The sequence below is a fragment of the Anomaloglossus baeobatrachus genome, chromosome 5 (assembly GCF_048569485.1).
Source record: "Anomaloglossus baeobatrachus isolate aAnoBae1 chromosome 5, aAnoBae1.hap1, whole genome shotgun sequence".
Taxonomy (NCBI): domain Eukaryota; kingdom Metazoa; phylum Chordata; class Amphibia; order Anura; family Aromobatidae; genus Anomaloglossus; species Anomaloglossus baeobatrachus.
Genome location: NC_134357.1, coordinates 475342187 through 475364686, shown reverse-complemented (window position 1 = coordinate 475364686; position 22500 = coordinate 475342187). Strand labels below are relative to the sequence as shown.

Below are 22500 nucleotides of genomic sequence, written 5' to 3'. Positions count from 1 at the left end.
TTCATTTTCAATGGGGTGAAAGGGGGGTGATTTTAACTTTTAGGGTTTTTCTTATTTTTTAAAACTTTTTTTTTTATTTTACTAGTCCCCCTAGGGGGCTATATGGATCAACAATGCGATCGCTCTGCAAAACAAGGGGCAAATAACCCAAAACAGCTGTCTGTGGATGGATACCATGTTTTGGCATAGGTGGTCTCCTTGACTGGAGACTAGTGTTGAGCGGACCCGAACTTTAAAAATCCGGATCCGCCCGGTTTCAGAGTCCGATCCGGGTCTAACCCGACCCGGGTATCCAGCAGCACGATCCGGGTCTCTCTCTCTCTCTCTCTCCCTCTCACTCTCCCTCCCTCTCTCTGTCTCTCCTTCTCTCTCCCTCTCCCTCTCTCTTTCCCTCTCTCCCCCTCTCTTTCCCTCTCTCCCTCTCTCTCCCTCCCTCTCTCTCTCCCTCTCTCCCTCTCTTTCCCACTCTCCCTCCCTCTCTCCCTCTCTCCCACTCCCTTTCTCTCTCTCCCTCTCCCTTTCCCTCTCTCTCCTCTCTCCTTTCTCCCGTCCCGGATCCGCTCCCCATTGACTTATATAGGTCCGAACTCCGGATCGGATCCGGACTTATTGTTCAACCCGCGGCGGATCCGCCAGACCAGGATTATTAGAAGTCCGCTCAACTCTACTCCTGAGGTAAAAGCCCCGGATCAGCAGTAATTGCCTCAGGTGATAGACTTGTCCATATATTCCACAGTCACTGCCGTCTGTAACAGCCACAGCTGCCACCACACGTTCTCCCAGGATCCTGTGCAGCGTGGATCTAATTTGCATATTAATGTGTGACAAAATATTACTTATTTTTTCCCTTGATTATTTTTTTCCAATTTAACTGCAACATTCATAGAATGCTTCACAAAACCTTTTAGAATTTACTGATAAAAAAAAGAAAATCTCCCTAACTGCAAATATTCCCTCTTCCAGGACTATATATAGCGGTCAGGTCGGCCCTGAGTTTGTGCTCGCTTCGGCAGCACATATACTAAAATTGGAACGATACAGAGAAGATTAGCATGGCCCCTGCGCAAGGATGACACGCAAATTCGTGAAGCGTTCCATATTTTGACGCATTTCTCAACCCCAATTTTTTTTGACACTCATTTACTGAGTTAACCGTTTCAGCCGCAGAGCGTTTTCTGTTTTTGCTGTTTTGTTTTTTGCTCCCCTTCTTCTGAGAGACATAACTTTTTTATTTTTCAGTCAATCTTGCCATATGAGAGCTTGTTTTTTGCAGGACGAGTTGTACTTTTAAATGAAACCATAAGTTTTACCATATAGTGTACTGGAAAACAGCAAACAAAATTCCAAGTGTGGAAAAAATGCAAAAAAAGTGTGATCGCACAATAGTTTTTGGGATATTTTATTCACCGTGTTCACTATATGGTAAAACTGATGTGTGGGTGTGATGCCTGAGGTCGGTGCGAGTTTGTAGACACCAAACATTTATAGGTTTACTTGTATCTAAGGGGTTAAAAAAATTCAAAAGCTTGTCCAATAAAAGTGGTGTACGTTTTGCGCCATTTTCCGAAAACCATAGCATTCTCATTTTTTGGGATCTACGGCTCAGTGAGGGCTTATTTTTTTGCATCTCGAGCTGACATTTTTAATGATACCATTTTTGCGCAGATGCTACATTTTGATCGCCTGTTATTGCATTTTGCGTAAAACTTGCGGCGACAAAAAAACCCGTAATTTTAGCATTTGGAATTGTTTTTCCACTACGCCATTTACCAATCAGGTTAATTGATTTTATGTGTTGATAAATCGGGCATTTCTTAACGCGGCGATACCAAATATGTGTATATTTTTTATTTTTTTAACCCTTTCATTTTCAATGGGGTGAAAGGGGGGTGATTTTAACTTTTAGGGTTTTTCTTATTTTTTAAAACTTTTTTTTTATTTTACTAGTCCCCCTAGGGGGCTATATGGATCAACAATGCGATCGCTCTGCAAAACAAGGGGCAAATAACCCAAAACAGCTGTCTGTGGATGGATACCATGTTTTGGCATAGGTGGTCTCCTTGACTGGAGACTAGTGTTGAGCGGACCCGAACTTTAAAAATCCGGATCCGCCCGGTTTCAGAGTCCGATCCGGGTCTAACCCGACCCGGGTATCCAGCAGCACGATCCGGGTCTCTCTCTCTCTCTCTCTCTCCCTCTCACTCTCCCTCCCTCTCTCTGTCTCTCCTTCTCTCTCCCAATCCCTCTCTCTTTCCCTCTCTCCCCCTCTCTTTCCCTCTCTCCCTCTCTCTCCCTCCCTCTCTCTCTCCCTCTCTCCCTCTCTTTCCCACTCTCCCTCCCTCTCTCCCTCTCTCCCACTCCCTTTCTCTCTCTCCCTCTCCCTTTCCCTCTCTCTCCTCTCTCCTTTCTCCCGTCCCGGATCCGCTCCCCATTGACTTATATAGGTCCGAACTCCGGATCGGATCCGGACTTATTGTTCAACCCGCGGCGGATCCGCCAGACCAGGATTATTAGAAGTCCGCTCAACTCTACTCCTGAGGTAAAAGCCCCGGATCAGCAGTAATTGCCTCAGGTGATAGACTTGTCCATATATTCCATAGTCACTGCCGTCTGTAACAGCCACAGCTGCCACCACACGTTCTCCCAGGATCCTGTGCAGCGTGGATCTAATTTGCATATTAATGTGTGACAAAATATTACTTATTTTTTCCCTTGATTATTTTTTTCCAATTTAACTGCAACATTCATAGAATGCTTCACAAAACCTTTTAGAATTTACTGATAAAAAAAAGAAAATCTCCCTAACTGCAAATATTCCCTCTTCCAGGACTATATATAGCGGTCAGGTCGGCCCCGAGTTTGTGCTCGCTTCGGCAGCACATATACTAAAATTGGAACGATACAGAGAAGATTAGCATGGCCCCTGCGCAAGGATGACACGCAAATTCGTGAAGCGTTCCATATTTTGACGCATTTCTCAACCCCAATTTTTTTTGACACTCATTTACTGAGTTAACCGTTTCAGCCGCAGAGCGTTTTCTGTTTTTGCTGTTTTGTTTTTTGCTCCCCTTCTTCCGAGAGACATAACTTTTTTATTTTTCAGTCAATCTTGCCATATGAGAGCTTGTTTTTTGCAGGACGAGTTGTACTTTTAAATGAAACCATAAATTTTACCATATAGTGTACTGGAAAACAGCAAACAAAATTCCAAGTGTGGAAAAACTGCAAAAAAAGTGTGATCGCACAATAGTTTTTGGGATATTTTATTCACCGTGTTCACTATATGGTAAAACTGATGTGTGGGTGTGATGCCTGAGGTCGGTGCGAGTTTGTAGACACCAAACATTTATAGGTTTACTTGTATCTAAGGGGTTAAAAAAATTCAAAAGCTTGTCCAATAAAAGTGGTGTACGTTTTGCGCCATTTTCCGAAAACCATAGCATTCTCATTTTTTGGGATCTACGGCTCAGTGAGGGCTTATTTTTTTGCATCTCGAGCTGACATTTTTAATGATACCATTTTTGCGCAGATGCTACATTTTGATCGCCTGTTATTGCATTTTGCGTAAAACTTGCGGCGACAAAAAAACCCGTAATTTTAGCATTTGGAATTGTTTTTCCACTACGCCATTTACCAATCAGGTTAATTGATTTTATGTGTTGATAAATCGGGCATTTCTTAACGCGGCGATACCAAATATGTGTATATTTTTTATTTTTTTAACTCTTTCATTTTCAATGGGGTGAAAGGGGGGGGATTTTAACTTTTAGGGTTTTTCTTTATTTTTTAAAACTTTTTTTTTTATTTTACTAGTCCCCCTAGGGGGCTATATGGATCAACAATGCGATCGCTCTGCAAAACAAGGGGCAAATAACCCAAAACAGCTGTCTGTGGATGGATACCATGTTTTGGCATAGGTGGTCTCCTTGACTGGAGACTAGTGTTGAGCGGACCCGAACTTTAAAAATCCGGATCCGCCCGGTTTCAGAGTCCGATCCGGGTCTAACCCGACCCGGGTATCCAGCAGCACGATCCGGGTCTCTCTCTCTCTCTCCCTCTCACTCTCCCTCCCTCTCTCTGTCTCTCCTTCTCTCTCCCTCTCCCTCTCTCCCCCTCTCTTTCCCTCTCTCCCTCTCTCTCCCTCCCTCTCTCTCTCCCTCTCTTTCCCACTCTCCCTCCCTCTCTCCCTCTCTCCCACTCCCTTTCTCTCTCTCCCTCTCCCTTTCCCTCTCTCTCCTCTCTCCTTTCTCCCGTCCCGGATCCGCTCCCCATTGACTTATATAGGTCCGAACTCCGGATCGGATCCGGACTTATTGTTCAACCCGCGGCGGATCCGCCAGACCAGGATTATTAGAAGTCCGCTCAACTCTACTCCTGAGGTAAAAGCCCCGGATCAGCAGTAATTGCCTCAGGTGATAGACTTGTCCATATATTCCACAGTCACTGCCGTCTGTAACAGCCACAGCTGCCACCACACGTTCTCCCAGGATCCTGTGCAGCGTGGATCTAATTTGCATATTAATGTGTGACAAAATATTACTTATTTTTTCCCTTGATTATTTTTTTCCAATTTAACTGCAACATTCATAGAATGCTTCACAAAACCTTTTAGAATTTACTGATAAAAAAAAGAAAATCTCCCTAACTGCAAATATTCCCTCTTCCAGGACTATATATAGCGGTCAGGTCGGCCCCGAGTTTGTGCTCGCTTCGGCAGCACATATACTAAAATTGGAACGATACAGAGAAGATTAGCATGGCCCCTGCGCAAGGATGACACGCAAATTCGTGAAGCGTTCCATATTTTGACGCATTTCTCAACCCCAATTTTTTTTGACACTCATTTACTGAGTTAACCGTTTCAGCCGCAGAGCGTTTTCTGTTTTTGCTGTTTTGTTTTTTGCTCCCCTTCTTCCGAGAGACATAACTTTTTTATTTTTCAGTCAATCTTGCCATATGAGAGCTTGTTTTTTGCAGGACGAGTTGTACTTTTAAATGAAACCATAAATTTTACCATATAGTGTACTGGAAAACAGCAAACAAAATTCCAAGTGTGGAAAAACTGCAAAAAAAGTGTGATCGCACAATAGTTTTTGGGATATTTTATTCACCGTGTTCACTATATGGTAAAACTGATGTGTGGGTGTGATGCCTGAGGTCGGTGCGAGTTTGTAGACACCAAACATTTATAGGTTTACTTGTATCTAAGGGGTTAAAAAAATTCAAAAGCTTGTCCAATAAAAGTGGTGTACGTTTTGCGCCATTTTCCGAAAACCATAGCATTCTCATTTTTTGGGATCTACGGCTCAGTGAGGGCTTATTTTTTTGCATCTCGAGCTGACATTTTTAATGATACCATTTTTGCGCAGATGCTACATTTTGATCGCCTGTTATTGCATTTTGCGTAAAACTTGCGGCGACAAAAAAACCCGTAATTTTAGCATTTGGAATTGTTTTTCCACTACGCCATTTACCAATCAGGTTAATTGATTTTATGTGTTGATAAATCGGGCATTTCTTAACGCGGCGATACCAAATATGTGTATATTTTTTATTTTTTTAACCCTTTCATTTTCAATGGGGTGAAAGGGGGGGGATTTTAACTTTTAGGGTTTTTCTTATTTTTTAAAACTTTTTTTTTTATTTTACTAGTCCCCCTAGGGGGCTATATGGATCAACAATGCGATCGCTCTGCAAAACAAGGGGCAAATAACCCAAAACAGCTGTCTGTGGATGGATACCATGTTTTGGCATAGGTGGTCTCCTTGACTGGAGACTAGTGTTGAGCGGACCCGAACTTTAAAAATCCGGATCCGCCCGGTTTCAGAGTCCGATCCGGGTCTAACCCGACCCGGGTATCCAGCAGCACGATCCGGGTCTCTCTCTCTCTCTCTCTCTCCCTCTCACTCTCCCTCCCTCTCTCTGTCTCTCCTTCTCTCTCCCTCTCCCTCTCTCTTTCCCTCTCTCCCCCTCTCTTTCCCTCTCTCCCTCTCTCTCCCCCTCTCTCCCTCCCTCTCTCTCTCCCTCTCTCTCTACCTCTCTCCCACTCCCTTTCTCTCTCTCCCTCTCCCTTTCCCTCTCTCTCCTCTCTCCTTTCTCCCGTCCCGGATCCGCTCCCCATTGACTTATATAGGTCCGAACTCCGGATCGGATCCGGACTTATTGTTCAACCCGCGGCGGATCCGCCAGACCAGGATTATTAGAAGTCCGCTCAACTCTACTCCTGAGGTAAAAGCCCCGGATCAGCAGTAATTGCCTCAGGTGATAGACTTGTCCATATATTCCACAGTCACTGCCGTCTGTAACAGCCACAGCTGCCACCACACGTTCTCCCAGGATCCTGTGCAGCGTGGATCTAATTTGCATATTAATGTGTGACAAAATATTACTTATTTTTTCCCTTGATTATTTTTTTCCAATTTAACTGCAACATTCATAGAATGCTTCACAAAACCTTTTAGAATTTACTGATAAAAAAAAGAAAATCTCCCTAACTGCAAATATTCCCTCTTCCAGGACTATATATAGCGGTCAGGTCAGCCCTGAGTTTGTGCTCGCTTCGGCAGCACATATACTAAAATTGGAACGATACAGAGAAGATTAGCATGGCCCCTGCGCAAGGATGACACGCAAATTCGTGAAGCGTTCCATATTTTGACGCATTTCTCAACCCCAATTTTTTTGACACTCATTTACTGAGTTAACCGTTTCAGCCGCAGAGCGTTTTCTGTTTTTGCTGTTTTGTTTTTTGCTCCCCTTCTTCCGAGAGACATAACTTTTTTATTTTTCAGTCAATCTTGCCATATGAGAGCTTGTTTTTTGCAGGACGAGTTGTACTTTTAAATGAAACCATAAGTTTTACCATATAGTGTACTGGAAAACAGCAAACAAAATTCCAAGTGTGGAAAAACTGCAAAAAAAGTGTGATCGCACAAAAGTTTTTGGGATATTTTATTCACCGTGTTCACTATATGGTAAAACTGATGTGTGGGTGTGATGCCTGAGGTCGGTGCGAGTTTGTAGACACCAAACATTTATAGATTTACTTGTATCTAAGGGGTTAAAAAAATTCAAAAGCTTGTCCAATAAAAGTGGTGTACGTTTTGCGCCATTTTCCGAAAACCATAGCATTCTCATTTTTTGGGATCTACGGCTCAGTGAGGGCTTATTTTTTTGCATCTCGAGCTGACATTTTTAATGATACCATTTTTGCGCAGATGCTACATTTTGATCGCCTGTTATTGCATTTTGCGTAAAACTTGCGGCGACAAAAAAACCCGTAATTTTAGCATTTGGAATTGTTTTTCCACTACGCCATTTACCAATCAGGTTAATTGATTTTATGTGTTGATAAATCGGGCATTTCTTAACGCGGCGATACCAAATATGTGTATATTTTTTATTTTTTTAACCCTTTCATTTTCAATGGGGTGAAAGGGGGGTGATTTTAACTTTTAGGGTTTTTCTTATTTTTTAAAACTTTTTTTTTTATTTTACTAGTCCCCCTAGGGGGCTATATGGATCAACAATGCGATCGCTCTGCAAAACAAGGGGCAAATAACCCAAAACAGCTGTCTGTGGATGGATACCATGTTTTGGCATAGGTGGTCTCCTTGACTGGAGACTAGTGTTGAGCGGACCCGAACTTTAAAAATCCGGATCCGCCCGGTTTCAGAGTCCGATCCGGGTCTAACCCGACCCGGGTATCCAGCAGCACGATCCGGGTCTCTCTCTCTCTCTCTCTCCCTCTCACTCTCCCTCCCTCTCTCTGTCTCTCCTTCTCTCTCCCTCTCCCTCTCTCTTTCCCTCTCTCCCCCTCTCTTTCCCTCTCTCCCTCTCTCTCCCCCTCTCTCCCTCCCTCTCTCTCTCCCTCTCTCTCTACCTCTCTCCCACTCCCTTTCTCTCTCTCCCTCTCCCTTTCCCTCTCTCTCCTCTCTCCTTTCTCCCGTCCCGGATCCGCTCCCCATTGACTTATATAGGTCCGAACTCCGGATCGGATCCGGACTTATTGTTCAACCCGCGGCGGATCCGCCAGACCAGGATTATTAGAAGTCCGCTCAACTCTACTCCTGAGGTAAAAGCCCCGGATCAGCAGTAATTGCCTCAGGTGATAGACTTGTCCATATATTCCACAGTCACTGCCGTCTGTAACAGCCACAGCTGCCACCACACGTTCTCCCAGGATCCTGTGCAGCGTGGATCTAATTTGCATATTAATGTGTGACAAAATATTACTTATTTTTTCCCTTGATTATTTTTTTCCAATTTAACTGCAACATTCATAGAATGCTTCACAAAACCTTTTAGAATTTACTGATAAAAAAAAGAAAATCTCCCTAACTGCAAATATTCCCTCTTCCAGGACTATATATAGCGGTCAGGTCAGCCCTGAGTTTGTGCTCGCTTCGGCAGCACATATACTAAAATTGGAACGATACAGAGAAGATTAGCATGGCCCCTGCGCAAGGATGACACGCAAATTCGTGAAGCGTTCCATATTTTGACGCATTTCTCAACCCCAATTTTTTTGACACTCATTTACTGAGTTAACCGTTTCAGCCGCAGAGCGTTTTCTGTTTTTGCTGTTTTGTTTTTTGCTCCCCTTCTTCCGAGAGACATAACTTTTTTATTTTTCAGTCAATCTTGCCATATGAGAGCTTGTTTTTTGCAGGACGAGTTGTACTTTTAAATGAAACCATAAGTTTTACCATATAGTGTACTGGAAAACAGCAAACAAAATTCCAAGTGTGGAAAAACTGCAAAAAAAGTGTGATCGCACAAAAGTTTTTGGGATATTTTATTCACCGTGTTCACTATATGGTAAAACTGATGTGTGGGTGTGATGCCTGAGGTCGGTGCGAGTTTGTAGACACCAAACATTTATAGGTTTACTTGTATCTAAGGGGTTAAAAAAATTCAAAAGCTTGTCCAATAAAAGTGGTGTACGTTTTGCGCCATTTTCCGAAAACCATAGCATTCTCATTTTTTGGGATCTACGGCTCAGTGAGGGCTTATTTTTTTGCATCTCGAGCTGACATTTTTAATGATACCATTTTTGCGCAGATGCTACATTTTGATCGCCTGTTATTGCATTTTGCGTAAAACTTGCGGCGACAAAAAAACCCGTAATTTTAGCATTTGGAATTGTTTTTCCACTACGCCATTTACCAATCAGGTTAATTGATTTTATGTGTTGATAAATCGGGCATTTCTTAACGCGGCGATACCAAATATGTGTATATTTTTTATTTTTTTAACCCTTTCATTTTCAATGGGGTGAAAGGGGGGTGATTTTAACTTTTAGGGTTTTTCTTATTTTTTAAAACTTTTTTTTTTATTTTACTAGTCCCCCTAGGGGGCTATATGGATCAACAATGCGATCGCTCTGCAAAACAAGGGGCAAATAACCCAAAACAGCTGTCTGTGGATGGATACCATGTTTTGGCATAGGTGGTCTCCTTGACTGGAGACTAGTGTTGAGCGGACCCGAACTTTAAAAATCCGGATCCGCCCGGTTTCAGAGTCCGATCCGGGTCTAACCCGACCCGGGTATCCAGCAGCACGATCCGGGTCTCTCTCTCTCTCTCTCTCCCTCTCACTCTCCCTCCCTCTCTCTGTCTCTCCTTCTCTCTCCCTCTCCCTCTCTCTTTCCCTCTCTCCCCCTCTCTTTCCCTCTCTCCCCCTCTCTCCCTTCCTCTCTCTCTCCCTCTCTCTCTCCCTCTCTCTCTCCCTCTCTCCCACTCCCTTTCTCTCTCTCCCTCTCCCTTTCCCTCTCTCTCCTCTCTCCTTTCTCCCGTCCCGGATCCGCTCCCCATTGACTTATATAGGTCCGAACTCCGGATCGGATCCGGACTTATTGTTCAACCCGCGGCGGATCCGCCAGACCAGGATTATTAGAAGTCCGCTCAACTCTACTCCTGAGGTAAAAGCCCCGGATCAGCAGTAATTGCCTCAGGTGATAGACTTGTCCATATATTCCACAGTCACTGCCGTCTGTAACAGCCACAGCTGCCACCACACGTTCTCCCAGGATCCTGTGCAGCGTGGATCTAATTTGCATATTAATGTGTGACAAAATATTACTTATTTTTTCCCTTGATTATTTTTTTCCAATTTAACTGCAACATTCATAGAATGCTTCACAAAACCTTTTAGAATTTACTGATAAAAAAAAGAAAATCTCCCTAACTGCAAATATTCCCTCTTCCAGGACTATATATAGCGGTCAGGTCAGCCCTGAGTTAGTGCTCGCTTCGGCAGCACATATACTAAAATTGGAACGATACAGAGAAGATTAGCATGGCCCCTGCGCAAGGATGACACGCAAATTCGTGAAGCGTTCCATATTTTGACGCATTTCTCAACCCCAATTTTTTTGACACTCATTTACTGAGTTAACCGTTTCAGCCGCAGAGCGTTTTCTGTTTTTGCTGTTTTGTTTTTTGCTCCCCTTCTTCCGAGAGACATAACTTTTTTATTTTTCAGTCAATCTTGCCATATGAGAGCTTGTTTTTTGCAGGACGAGTTGTACTTTTAAATGAAACCATAAGTTTTACCATATAGTGTACTGGAAAACAGCAAACAAAATTCCAAGTGTGGAAAAACTGCAAAAAAAGTGTGATCGCACAAAAGTTTTTGGGATATTTTATTCACCGTGTTCACTATATGGTAAAACTGATGTGTGGGTGTGATGCCTGAGGTCGGTGCGAGTTTGTAGACACCAAACATTTATAGGTTTACTTGTATCTAAGGGGTTAAAAAAATTCAAAAGCTTGTCCAATAAAAGTGGTGTACGTTTTGCGCCATTTTCCGAAAACCATAGCATTCTCATTTTTTGGGATCTACGGCTCAGTGAGGGCTTATTTTTTTGCATCTCGAGCTGACATTTTTAATGATACCATTTTTGCGCAGATGCTACATTTTGATCGCCTGTTATTGCATTTTGCGTAAAACTTGCGGCGACAAAAAAACCCGTAATTTTAGCATTTGGAATTGTTTTTCCACTACGCCATTTACCAATCAGGTTAATTGATTTTATGTGTTGATAAATCGGGCATTTCTTAACGCGGCGATACCAAATATGTGTATATTTTTTATTTTTTTAACCCTTTCATTTTCAATGGGGTGAAAGGGGGGTGATTTTAACTTTTAGGGTTTTTCTTATTTTTTAAAACTTTTTTTTTTATTTTACTAGTCCCCCTAGGGGGCTATATGGATCAACAATGCGATCGCTCTGCAAAACAAGGGGCAAATAACCCAAAACAGCTGTCTGTGGATGGATACCATGTTTTGGCATAGGTGGTCTCCTTGACTGGAGACTAGTGTTGAGCGGACCCGAACTTTAAAAATCCGGATCCGCCCGGTTTCAGAGTCCGATCCGGGTCTAACCCGACCCGGGTATCCAGCAGCACGATCCGGGTCTCTCTCTCTCTCTCTCTCCCTCTCACTCTCCCTCCCTCTCTCTGTCTCTCCTTCTCTCTCCCTCTCCCTCTCTCTTTCCCTCTCTCCCCCTCTCTTTCCCTCTCTCCCCCTCTCTCCCTTCCTCTCTCTCTCCCTCTCTCTCTCCCTCTCTCTCTCCCTCTCTCCCACTCCCTTTCTCTCTCTCCCTCTCCCTTTCCCTCTCTCTCCTCTCTCCTTTCTCCCGTCCCGGATCCGCTCCCCATTGACTTATATAGGTCCGAACTCCGGATCGGATCCGGACTTATTGTTCAACCCGCGGCGGATCCGCCAGACCAGGATTATTAGAAGTCCGCTCAACTCTACTCCTGAGGTAAAAGCCCCGGATCAGCAGTAATTGCCTCAGGTGATAGACTTGTCCATATATTCCACAGTCACTGCCGTCTGTAACAGCCACAGCTGCCACCACACGTTCTCCCAGGATCCTGTGCAGCGTGGATCTAATTTGCATATTAATGTGTGACAAAATATTACTTATTTTTTCCCTTGATTATTTTTTTCCAATTTAACTGCAACATTCATAGAATGCTTCACAAAACCTTTTAGAATTTACTGATAAAAAAAAGAAAATCTCCCTAACTGCAAATATTCCCTCTTCCAGGACTATATATAGCGGTCAGGTCAGCCCTGAGTTAGTGCTCGCTTCGGCAGCACATATACTAAAATTGGAATGATACAGAGAAGATTAGCATGGCCCCTGCGCAAGGATGACACGCAAATTCGTGAAGCGTTCCATATTTTGACGCATTTCTCAACCCCAATTTTTTTGACACTCATTTACTGAGTTAACCGTTTCAGCCGCAGAGCGTTTTCTGTTTTTGCTGTTTTGTTTTTTGCTCCCCTTCTTCCGAGAGACATAACTTTTTTATTTTTCAGTCAATCTTGCCATATGAGAGCTTGTTTTTTGCAGGACGAGTTGTACTTTTAAATGAAACCATAAGTTTTACCATATAGTGTACTGGAAAACAGCAAACAAAATTCCAAGTGTGGAAAAACTGCAAAAAAAGTGTGATCGCACAAAAGTTTTTGGGATATTTTATTCACCGTGTTCACTATATGGTAAAACTGATGTGTGGGTGTGATGCCTGAGGTCGGTGCGAGTTTGTAGACACCAAACATTTATAGGTTTACTTGTATCTAAGGGGTTAAAAAAATTCAAAAGCTTGTCCAATAAAAGTGGTGTACGTTTTGCGCCATTTTCCGAAAACCATAGCATTCTCATTTTTTGGGATCTACGGCTCAGTGAGGGCTTATTTTTTTGCATCTCGAGCTGACATTTTTAATGATACCATTTTTGCGCAGATGCTACATTTTGATCGCCTGTTATTGCATTTTGCGTAAAACTTGCGGCGACAAAAAAAACCCGTAATTTTAGCATTTGGAATTGTTTTTCCACTACGCCATTTACCAATCAGGTTAATTGATTTTATGTGTTGATAAATCGGGCATTTCTTAACGCGGCGATACCAAATATGTGTATATTTTTTATTTTTTTAACCCTTTCATTTTCAATGGGGTGAAAGGGGGGTGATTTTAACTTTTAGGGTTTTTCTTATTTTTTAAAACTTTTTTTTTTATTTTACTAGTCCCCCTAGGGGGCTATATGGATCAACAATGCGATCGCTCTGCAAAACAAGGGGCAAATAACCCAAAACAGCTGTCTGTGGATGGATACCATGTTTTGGCATAGGTGGTCTCCTTGACTGGAGACTAGTGTTGAGCGGACCCGAACTTTAAAAATCCGGATCCGCCCGGTTTCAGAGTCCGATCCGGGTCTAACCCGACCCGGGTATCCAGCAGCACGATCCGGGTCTCTCTCTCTCTCTCTCTCCCTCTCACTCTCCCTCCCTCTCTCTGTCTCTCCTTCTCTCTCCCTCTCCCTCTCTCTTTCCCTCTCTCCCCCTCTCTTTCCCTCTCTCCCCCTCTCTCCCTTCCTCTCTCTCTCCCTCTCTCTCTCCCTCTCTCTCTCCCTCTCTCCCACTCCCTTTCTCTCTCTCCCTCTCCCTTTCCCTCTCTCTCCTCTCTCCTTTCTCCCGTCCCGGATCCGCTCCCCATTGACTTATATAGGTCCGAACTCCGGATCGGATCCGGACTTATTGTTCAACCCGCGGCGGATCCGCCAGACCAGGATTATTAGAAGTCCGCTCAACTCTACTCCTGAGGTAAAAGCCCCGGATCAGCAGTAATTGCCTCAGGTGATAGACTTGTCCATATATTCCACAGTCACTGCCGTCTGTAACAGCCACAGCTGCCACCACACGTTCTCCCAGGATCCTGTGCAGCGTGGATCTAATTTGCATATTAATGTGTGACAAAATATTACTTATTTTTTCCCTTGATTATTTTTTTCCAATTTAACTGCAACATTCATAGAATGCTTCACAAAACCTTTTAGAATTTACTGATAAAAAAAAGAAAATCTCCCTAACTGCAAATATTCCCTCTTCCAGGACTATATATAGCGGTCAGGTCAGCCCTGAGTTAGTGCTCGCTTCGGCAGCACATATACTAAAATTGGAACGATACAGAGAAGATTAGCATGGCCCCTGCGCAAGGATGACACGCAAATTCGTGAAGCGTTCCATATTTTGACGCATTTCTCAACCCCAATTTTTTTGACACTCATTTACTGAGTTAACCGTTTCAGCCGCAGAGCGTTTTCTGTTTTTGCTGTTTTGTTTTTTGCTCCCCTTCTTCCGAGAGACATAACTTTTTTATTTTTCAGTCAATCTTGCCATATGAGAGCTTGTTTTTTGCAGGACGAGTTGTACTTTTAAATGAAACCATAAGTTTTACCATATAGTGTACTGGAAAACAGCAAACAAAATTCCAAGTGTGGAAAAACTGCAAAAAAAGTGTGATCGCACAAAAGTTTTTGGGATATTTTATTCACCGTGTTCACTATATGGTAAAACTGATGTGTGGGTGTGATGCCTGAGGTCGGTGCGAGTTTGTAGACACCAAACATTTATAGGTTTACTTGTATCTAAGGGGTTAAAAAAATTCAAAAGCTTGTCCAATAAAAGTGGTGTACGTTTTGCGCCATTTTCCGAAAACCATAGCATTCTCATTTTTTGGGATCTACGGCTCAGTGAGGGCTTATTTTTTTGCATCTCGAGCTGACATTTTTAATGATACCATTTTTGCGCAGATGCTACATTTTGATCGCCTGTTATTGCATTTTGCGTAAAACTTGCGGCGACAAAAAAACCCGTAATTTTAGCATTTGGAATTGTTTTTCCACTACGCCATTTACCAATCAGGTTAATTGATTTTATGTGTTGATAAATCGGGCATTTCTTAACGCGGCGATACCAAATATGTGTATATTTTTTATTTTTTTAACCCTTTCATTTTCAATGGGGTGAAAGGGGGGTGATTTTAACTTTTAGGGTTTTTCTTATTTTTTAAAACTTTTTTTTTTATTTTACTAGTCCCCCTAGGGGGCTATATGGATCAACAATGCGATCGCTCTGCAAAACAAGGGGCAAATAACCCAAAACAGCTGTCTGTGGATGGATACCATGTTTTGGCATAGGTGGTCTCCTTGACTGGAGACTAGTGTTGAGCGGACCCGAACTTTAAAAATCCGGATCCGCCCGGTTTCAGAGTCCGATCCGGGTCTAACCCGACCCGGGTATCCAGCAGCACGATCCGGGTCTCTCTCTCTCTCTCTCTCCCTCTCACTCTCCCTCCCTCTCTCTGTCTCTCCTTCTCTCTCCCTCTCCCTCTCTCTTTCCCTCTCTCCCCCTCTCTTTCCCTCTCTCCCCCTCTCTCCCTTCCTCTCTCTCTCCCTCTCTCTCTCCCTCTCTCTCTCCCTCTCTCCCACTCCCTTTCTCTCTCTCCCTCTCCCTTTCCCTCTCTCTCCTCTCTCCTTTCTCCCGTCCCGGATCCGCTCCCCATTGACTTATATAGGTCCGAACTCCGGATCGGATCCGGACTTATTGTTCAACCCGCGGCGGATCCGCCAGACCAGGATTATTAGAAGTCCGCTCAACTCTACTCCTGAGGTAAAAGCCCCGGATCAGCAGTAATTGCCTCAGGTGATAGACTTGTCCATATATTCCACAGTCACTGCCGTCTGTAACAGCCACAGCTGCCACCACACGTTCTCCCAGGATCCTGTGCAGCGTGGATCTAATTTGCATATTAATGTGTGACAAAATATTACTTATTTTTTCCCTTGATTATTTTTTTCCAATTTAACTGCAACATTCATAGAATGCTTCACAAAACCTTTTAGAATTTACTGATAAAAAAAAGAAAATCTCCCTAACTGCAAATATTCCCTCTTCCAGGACTATATATAGCGGTCAGGTCAGCCCTGAGTTAGTGCTCGCTTCGGCAGCACATATACTAAAATTGGAACGATACAGAGAAGATTAGCATGGCCCCTGCGCAAGGATGACACGCAAATTCGTGAAGCGTTCCATATTTTGACGCATTTCTCAACCCCAATTTTTTTGACACTCATTTACTGAGTTAACCGTTTCAGCCGCAGAGCGTTTTCTGTTTTTGCTGTTTTGTTTTTTGCTCCCCTTCTTCCGAGAGACATAACTTTTTTATTTTTCAGTCAATCTTGCCATATGAGAGCTTGTTTTTTGCAGGACGAGTTGTACTTTTAAATGAAACCATAAGTTTTACCATATAGTGTACTGGAAAACAGCAAACAAAATTCCAAGTGTGGAAAAACTGCAAAAAAAGTGTGATCGCACAAAAGTTTTTGGGATATTTTATTCACCGTGTTCACTATATGGTAAAACTGATGTGTGGGTGTGATGCCTGAGGTCGGTGCGAGTTTGTAGACACCAAACATTTATAGGTTTACTTGTATCTAAGGGGTTAAAAAAATTCAAAAGCTTGTCCAATAAAAGTGGTGTACGTTTTGCGCCATTTTCCGAAAACCATAGCATTCTCATTTTTTGGGATCTACGGCTCAGTGAGGGCTTATTTTTTTGCATCTCGAGCTGACATTTTTAATGATACCATTTTTGCGCAGATGCTACATTTTGATCGCCTGTTATTGCATTTTGCGTAAAACTTGCGGCGACAAAAAAACCCGTAATTTTAGCATTTGGAATTGTTTTTCCACTACGCCATTTACCAATCAGGTTAATTGATTTTATGTGTTGATAAATCGGGCATTTCTTAACGCGGCGATACCAAATATGTGTATATTTTTTATTTTTTTAACCCTTTCATTTTCAATGGGGTGAAAGGGGGGTGATTTTAACTTTTAGGGTTTTTCTTATTTTTTAAAACTTTTTTTTTTATTTTACTAGTCCCCCTAGGGGGCTATATGGATCAACAATGCGATCGCTCTGCAAAACAAGGGGCAAATAACCCAAAACAGCTGTCTGTGGATGGATACCATGTTTTGGCATAGGTGGTCTCCTTGACTGGAGACTAGTGTTGAGCGGACCCGAACTTTAAAAATCCGGATCCGCCCGGTTTCAGAGTCCGATCCGGGTCTAACCCGACCCGGGTATCCAGCAGCACGATCCGGGTCTCTCTCTCTCTCTCTCTCCCTCTCACTCTCCCTCCCTCTCTCTGTCTCTCCTTCTCTCTCCCTCTCCCTCTCTCTTTCCCTCTCTCCCCCTCTCTTTCCCTCTCTCCCCCTCTCTCCCTTCCTCTCTCTCTCCCTCTCTCTCTCCCTCTCTCCCACTCCCTTTCTCTCTCTCCCTCTCCCTTTCCCTCTCTCTCCTCTCTCCTTTCTCCCGTCCCGGATCCGCTCCCCATTGACTTATATAGGTCCGAACTCCGGATCGGATCCGGACTTATTGTTCAACCCGCGGCGGATCCGCCAGACCAGGATTATTAGAAGTCCGCTCAACTCTACTCCTGAGGTAAAAGCCCCGGATCAGCAGTAATTGCCTCAGGTGATAGACTTGTCCATATATTCCACAGTCACTGCCGTCTGTAACAGCCACAGCTGCCACCACACGTTCTCCCAGGATCCTGTGCAGCGTGGATCTAATTTGCATATTAATGTGTGACAAAATATTACTTATTTTTTCCCTTGATTATTTTTTTCCAATTTAACTGCAACATTCATAGAATGCTTCACAAAACCTTTTAGAATTTACTGATAAAAAAAAGAAAATCTCCCTAACTGCAAATATTCCCTCTTCCAGGACTATATATAGCGGTCAGGTCGGCCCTGAGTTTGTGCTCGCTTCAGCAGCACATATACTAAAATTGGAACGATACAGAGAAGATTAGCATGGCCCCTGCGCAAGGATGACACGCAAATTCGTGAAGCGTTCCATATTTTGACGCATTTCTCAACCCCAATTTTTTTTGACACTCATTTACTGAGTTAACCGTTTCAGCCGCAGAGCGTTTTCTGTTTTTGCTGTTTTGTTTTTTGCTCCCCTTCTTCCGAGAGACATAACTTTTTTATTTTTCAGTCAATCTTGCCATATGAGAGCTTGTTTTTTGCAGGACGAGTTGTACTTTTAAATGAAACCATAAATTTTACCATATAGTGTACTGGAAAACAGCAAACAAAATTCCAAGTGTGGAAAAACTGCAAAAAAAGTGTGATCGCACAATAGTTTTTGGGATATTTTATTCACCGTGTTCACTATATGGTAAAACTGATGTGTGGGTGTGATGCCTGAGGTCGGTGCGAGTTTGTAGACACCAAACATTTATAGGTTTACTTGTATCTAAGGGGTTAAAAAAATTCAAAAGCTTGTCCAATAAAAGTGGTGTACGTTTTGCGCCATTTTCCGAAAACCATAGCATTCTCATTTTTTGGGATCTACGGCTCAGTGAGGGCTTATTTTTTTGCATCTCGAGCTGACATTTTTAATGATACCATTTTTGCGCAGATGCTACATTTTGATCGCCTGTTATTGCATTTTGCGTAAAACTTGCGGCGACAAAAAAACCCGTAATTTTAGCATTTGGAATTGTTTTTCCACTACGCCATTTACCAATCAGGTTAATTGATTTTATGTGTTGATAAATCGGGCATTTCTTAACGCGGCGATACCAAATATGTGTATATTTTTTATTTTTTTAACCCTTTCATTTTCAATGGGGTGAAAGGGGGGGGATTTTAACTTTTAGGGTTTTTCTTATTTTTTAAAACTTTTTTTTTTATTTTACTAGTCCCCCTAGGGGGCTATATGGATCAACAATGCGATCGCTCTGCAAAACAAGGGGCAAATAACCCAAAACAGCTGTCTGTGGATGGATACCATGTTTTGGCATAGGTGGTCTCCTTGACTGGAGACTAGTGTTGAGCGGACCCGAACTTTAAAAATCCGGATCCGCCCGGTTTCAGAGTCCGATCCGGGTCTAACCCGACCCGGGTATCCAGCAGCACGATCCGGGTCTCTCTCTCTCTCTCCCTCTCACTCTCCCTCCCTCTCTCTGTCTCTCCTTCTCTCACCCTCTCCCTCTCTCCCCCTCTCTCTCCCACTCCCTTTCTCTCTCTCCCTCTCCCTTTCCCTCTCTCTCCTCTCTCCTTTCTCCCGTCCCGGATCCGCTCCCCATTGACTTATATAGGTCCGAACTCCGGATCGGATCCGGACTTATTGTTCAACCCGCGGCGGATCCGCCAGACCAGGATTATTAGAAGTCCGCTCAACTCTACTCCTGAGGTAAAAGCCCCGGATCAGCAGTAATTGCCTCAGGTGATAGACTTGTCCATATATTCCACAGTCACTGCCGTCTGTAACAGCCACAGCTGCCACCACACGTTCTCCCAGGATCCTGTGCAGCGTGGATCTAATTTGCATATTAATGTGTGACAAAATATTACTTATTTTTTCCCTTGATTATTTTTTTCCAATTTAACTGCAACATTCATAGAATGCTTCACAAAACCTTTTAGAATTTACTGATAAAAAAAAGAAAATCTCCCTAACTGCAAATATTTCCTCTTCCAGGACTATATATAGCGGTCAGGTCAGCCCTGAGTTTGTGCTCGCTTCGGCAGCACATATACTAAAATTGGAACGATACAGAGAAGATTAGCATGGCCCCTGCGCAAGGATGACACGCAAATTCGTGAAGCGTTCCATATTTTGACGCATTTCTCAACCCCAATTTTTTTGACACTCATTTACTGAGTTAACCGTTTCAGCCGCAGAGCGTTTTCTGTTTTTGCTGTTTTGTTTTTTGCTCCCCTTCTTCCGAGAGACATAACTTTTTTATTTTTCAGTCAATCTTGCCATATGAGAGCTTGTTTTTTGCAGGACGAGTTGTACTTTTAAATGAAACCATAAGTTTTACCATATAGTGTACTGGAAAACAGCAAACAAAATTCCAAGTGTGGAAAAACTGCAAAAAAAGTGTGATCGCACAAAAGTTTTTGGGATATTTTATTCACCGTGTTCACTATATGGTAAAACTGATGTGTGGGTGTGATGCCTGAGGTCGGTGCGAGTTTGTGGACACCAAACATTTATAGGTTTACTTGTATCTAAGGGGTTAAAAAAATTCAAAAGCTTGTCCAATAAAAGTGGTGTACGTTTTGCGCCATTTTCCGAAAACCATAGCATTCTCATTTTTTGGGATCTACGGCTCAGTGAGGGCTTATTTTTTTGCATCTCGAGCTGACATTTTTAATGATACCATTTTTGCGCAGATGCTACATTTTGATCGCCTGTTATTGCATTTTGCGTAAAACTTGCGGCGACAAAAAAACCCGTAATTTTAGCATTTGGAATTGTTTTTCCACTACGCCATTTACCAATCAGGTTAATTGATTTTATGTGTTGATAAATCGGGCATTTCTTAACGCGGCGATACCAAATATGTGTATATTTTTTATTTTTTTAACCCTTTCATTTTCAATGGGGTGAAAGGGGGGTGATTTTAACTTTTAGGGTTTTTCTTATTTTTTAAAACTTTTTTTTTTATTTTACTAGTCCCCCTAGGGGGCTATATGGATCAACAATGCGATCGCTCTGCAAAACAAGGGGCAAATAACCCAAAACAGCTGTCTGTGGATGGATACCATGTTTTGGCATAGGTGGTCTCCTTGACTGGAGACTAGTGTTGAGCGGACCCGAACTTTAAAAATCCGGATCCGCCCGGTTTCAGAGTCCGATCCGGGTCTAACCCGACCCGGGTATCCAGCAGCACGATCCGGGTCTCTCTCTCTCTCTCTCTCCCTCTCACTCTCCCTCCCTCTCTCTGTCTCTCCTTCTCTCTCCCTCTCCCTCTCTCTTTCCCTCTCTCCCCCTCTCTTTCCCTCTCTCCCTCTCTCTCCCCCTCTCTCCCTCCCTCTCTCTCTCCCTCTCTCTCTCCCTCTCTCCCACTCCCTTTCTCTCTCTCCCTCTCCCTTTCCCTCTCTCTCCTCTCTCCTTTCTCCCGTCCCGGATCCGCTCCCCATTGACTTATATAGGTCCGAACTCCGGATCGGATCCGGACTTATTGTTCAACCCGCGGCGGATCCGCCAGACCAGGATTATTAGAAGTCCGCTCAACTCTACTCCTGAGGTAAAAGCCCCGGATCAGCAGTAATTGCCTCAGGTGATAGACTTGTCCATATATTCCACAGTCACTGCCGTCTGTAACAGCCACAGCTGTCACCACACGTTCTCCCAGGATCCTGTGCAGCGTGGATCTAATTTGCATATTAATGTGTGACAAAATATTACTTATTTTTTCCCTTGATTATTTTTTTCCAATTTAACTGCAACATTCATAGAATGCTTCACAAAACCTTTTAGAATTTACTGATAAAAAAAAGAAAATCTCCCTAACTGCAAATATTCCCTCTTCCAGGACTATATATAGCGGTCAGGTCGGCCCTGAGTTTGTGCTCGCTTCGGCAGCACATATACTAAAATTGGAACGATACAGAGAAGATTAGCATGGCCCCTGCGCAAGGATGACACGCAAATTCGTGAAGCGTTCCATATTTTGACGCATTTCTCAACCCCAATTTTTTTTGACACTCATTTACTGAGTTAACCGTTTCAGCCGCAGAGCGTTTTCTGTTTTTGCTGTTTTGTTTTTTGCTCCCCTTCTTCCGAGAGACATAACTTTTTTATTTTTCAGTCAATCTTGCCATATGAGAGCTTGTTTTTTGCAGGACGAGTTGTACTTTTAAATGAAACCATAAATTTTACCATATAGTGTACTGGAAAACAGCAAACAAAATTCCAAGTGTGGAAAAACTGCAAAAAAAGTGTGATCGCACAATAGTTTTTGGGATATTTTATTCACCGTGTTCACTATATGGTAAAACTGATGTGTGGGTGTGATGCCTGAGGTCGGTGCGAGTTTGTAGACACCAAACATTTATAGGTTTACTTGTATCTAAGGGGTTAAAAAAATTCAAAAGCTTGTCCAATAAAAGTGGTGTACGTTTTGCGCCATTTTCCGAAAACCATAGCATTCTCATTTTTTGGGATCTACGGCTCAGTGAGGGCTTATTTTTTTGCATCTCGAGCTGACATTTTTAATGATACCATTTTTGCGCAGATGCTACATTTTGATCGCCTGTTATTGCATTTTGCGTAAAACTTGCGGCGACAAAAAAAACCCGTAATTTTAGCATTTGGAATTGTTTTTCCACTACGCCATTTACCAATCAGGTTAATTGATTTTATGTGTTGATAAATCGGGCATTTCTTAACGCGGCGATACCAAATATGTGTATATTTTTTATTTTTTTAACCCTTTCATTTTCAATGGGGTGAAAGGGGGGTGATTTTAACTTTTAGGGTTTTTCTTATTTTTTAAAACTTTTTTTTTTATTTTACTAGTCCCCCTAGGGGGCTATATGGATCAACAATGCGATCGCTCTGCAAAACAAGGGGCAAATAACCCAAAACAGCTGTCTGTGGATGGATACCATGTTTTGGCATAGGTGGTCTCCTTGACTGGAGACTAGTGTTGAGCGGACCCGAACTTTAAAAATCCGGATCCGCCCGGTTTCAGAGTCCGATCCGGGTCTAACCCGACCCGGGTATCCAGCAGCACGATCCGGGTCTCTCTCTCTCTCTCTCTCCCTCTCACTCTCCCTCCCTCTCTCTGTCTCTTCCTCTCTCTCCCTCTCCCTCTCTCTTTCCCTCT

At 43.1% G+C, this 22500-nt stretch overlaps 12 non-coding genes across 12 annotated transcripts; all 12 read left to right on the top strand.

Annotated features, from left to right (window-relative positions):
• Positions 1–997: 997 nt before the first annotated feature.
• LOC142313504 (U6 spliceosomal RNA) lies at positions 998–1104 on the top strand. The gene has a single exon (XR_012754500.1). It is a non-coding gene; the product is annotated as a U6 spliceosomal RNA (small nuclear RNA).
• Positions 1105–2861: 1757 nt separating this feature from the next.
• LOC142313503 (U6 spliceosomal RNA) lies at positions 2862–2968 on the top strand. The gene has a single exon (XR_012754499.1). It is a non-coding gene; the product is annotated as a U6 spliceosomal RNA (small nuclear RNA).
• A 1733-nt stretch (positions 2969–4701) lies between these two features.
• LOC142313502 (U6 spliceosomal RNA) lies at positions 4702–4808 on the top strand. Its single transcript, XR_012754498.1, has one exon. It is a non-coding gene; the product is annotated as a U6 spliceosomal RNA (small nuclear RNA).
• Positions 4809–6550: 1742 nt separating this feature from the next.
• LOC142313501 (U6 spliceosomal RNA) lies at positions 6551–6657 on the top strand. The gene has a single exon (XR_012754497.1). It is a non-coding gene; the product is annotated as a U6 spliceosomal RNA (small nuclear RNA).
• A 1739-nt stretch (positions 6658–8396) lies between these two features.
• LOC142313500 (U6 spliceosomal RNA) lies at positions 8397–8503 on the top strand. Its single transcript, XR_012754496.1, has one exon. It is a non-coding gene; the product is annotated as a U6 spliceosomal RNA (small nuclear RNA).
• A 1741-nt stretch (positions 8504–10244) lies between these two features.
• On the top strand, positions 10245–10351 carry LOC142313499 (U6 spliceosomal RNA). Its single transcript, XR_012754495.1, has one exon. It is a non-coding gene; the product is annotated as a U6 spliceosomal RNA (small nuclear RNA).
• A 1741-nt stretch (positions 10352–12092) lies between these two features.
• Positions 12093–12199, top strand: LOC142313545 (U6 spliceosomal RNA). The gene has a single exon (XR_012754539.1). It is a non-coding gene; the product is annotated as a U6 spliceosomal RNA (small nuclear RNA).
• A 1742-nt stretch (positions 12200–13941) lies between these two features.
• LOC142313498 (U6 spliceosomal RNA) lies at positions 13942–14048 on the top strand. The gene has a single exon (XR_012754494.1). It is a non-coding gene; the product is annotated as a U6 spliceosomal RNA (small nuclear RNA).
• Positions 14049–15789: 1741 nt separating this feature from the next.
• LOC142313497 (U6 spliceosomal RNA) lies at positions 15790–15896 on the top strand. Its single transcript, XR_012754493.1, has one exon. It is a non-coding gene; the product is annotated as a U6 spliceosomal RNA (small nuclear RNA).
• A 1729-nt stretch (positions 15897–17625) lies between these two features.
• On the top strand, positions 17626–17732 carry LOC142313543 (U6 spliceosomal RNA). The gene has a single exon (XR_012754537.1). It is a non-coding gene; the product is annotated as a U6 spliceosomal RNA (small nuclear RNA).
• A 1660-nt stretch (positions 17733–19392) lies between these two features.
• LOC142313496 (U6 spliceosomal RNA) lies at positions 19393–19499 on the top strand. Its single transcript, XR_012754492.1, has one exon. It is a non-coding gene; the product is annotated as a U6 spliceosomal RNA (small nuclear RNA).
• Positions 19500–21238: 1739 nt separating this feature from the next.
• On the top strand, positions 21239–21345 carry LOC142313495 (U6 spliceosomal RNA). Its single transcript, XR_012754491.1, has one exon. It is a non-coding gene; the product is annotated as a U6 spliceosomal RNA (small nuclear RNA).
• The last annotated feature ends 1155 nt before the right edge of the window (positions 21346–22500 follow it).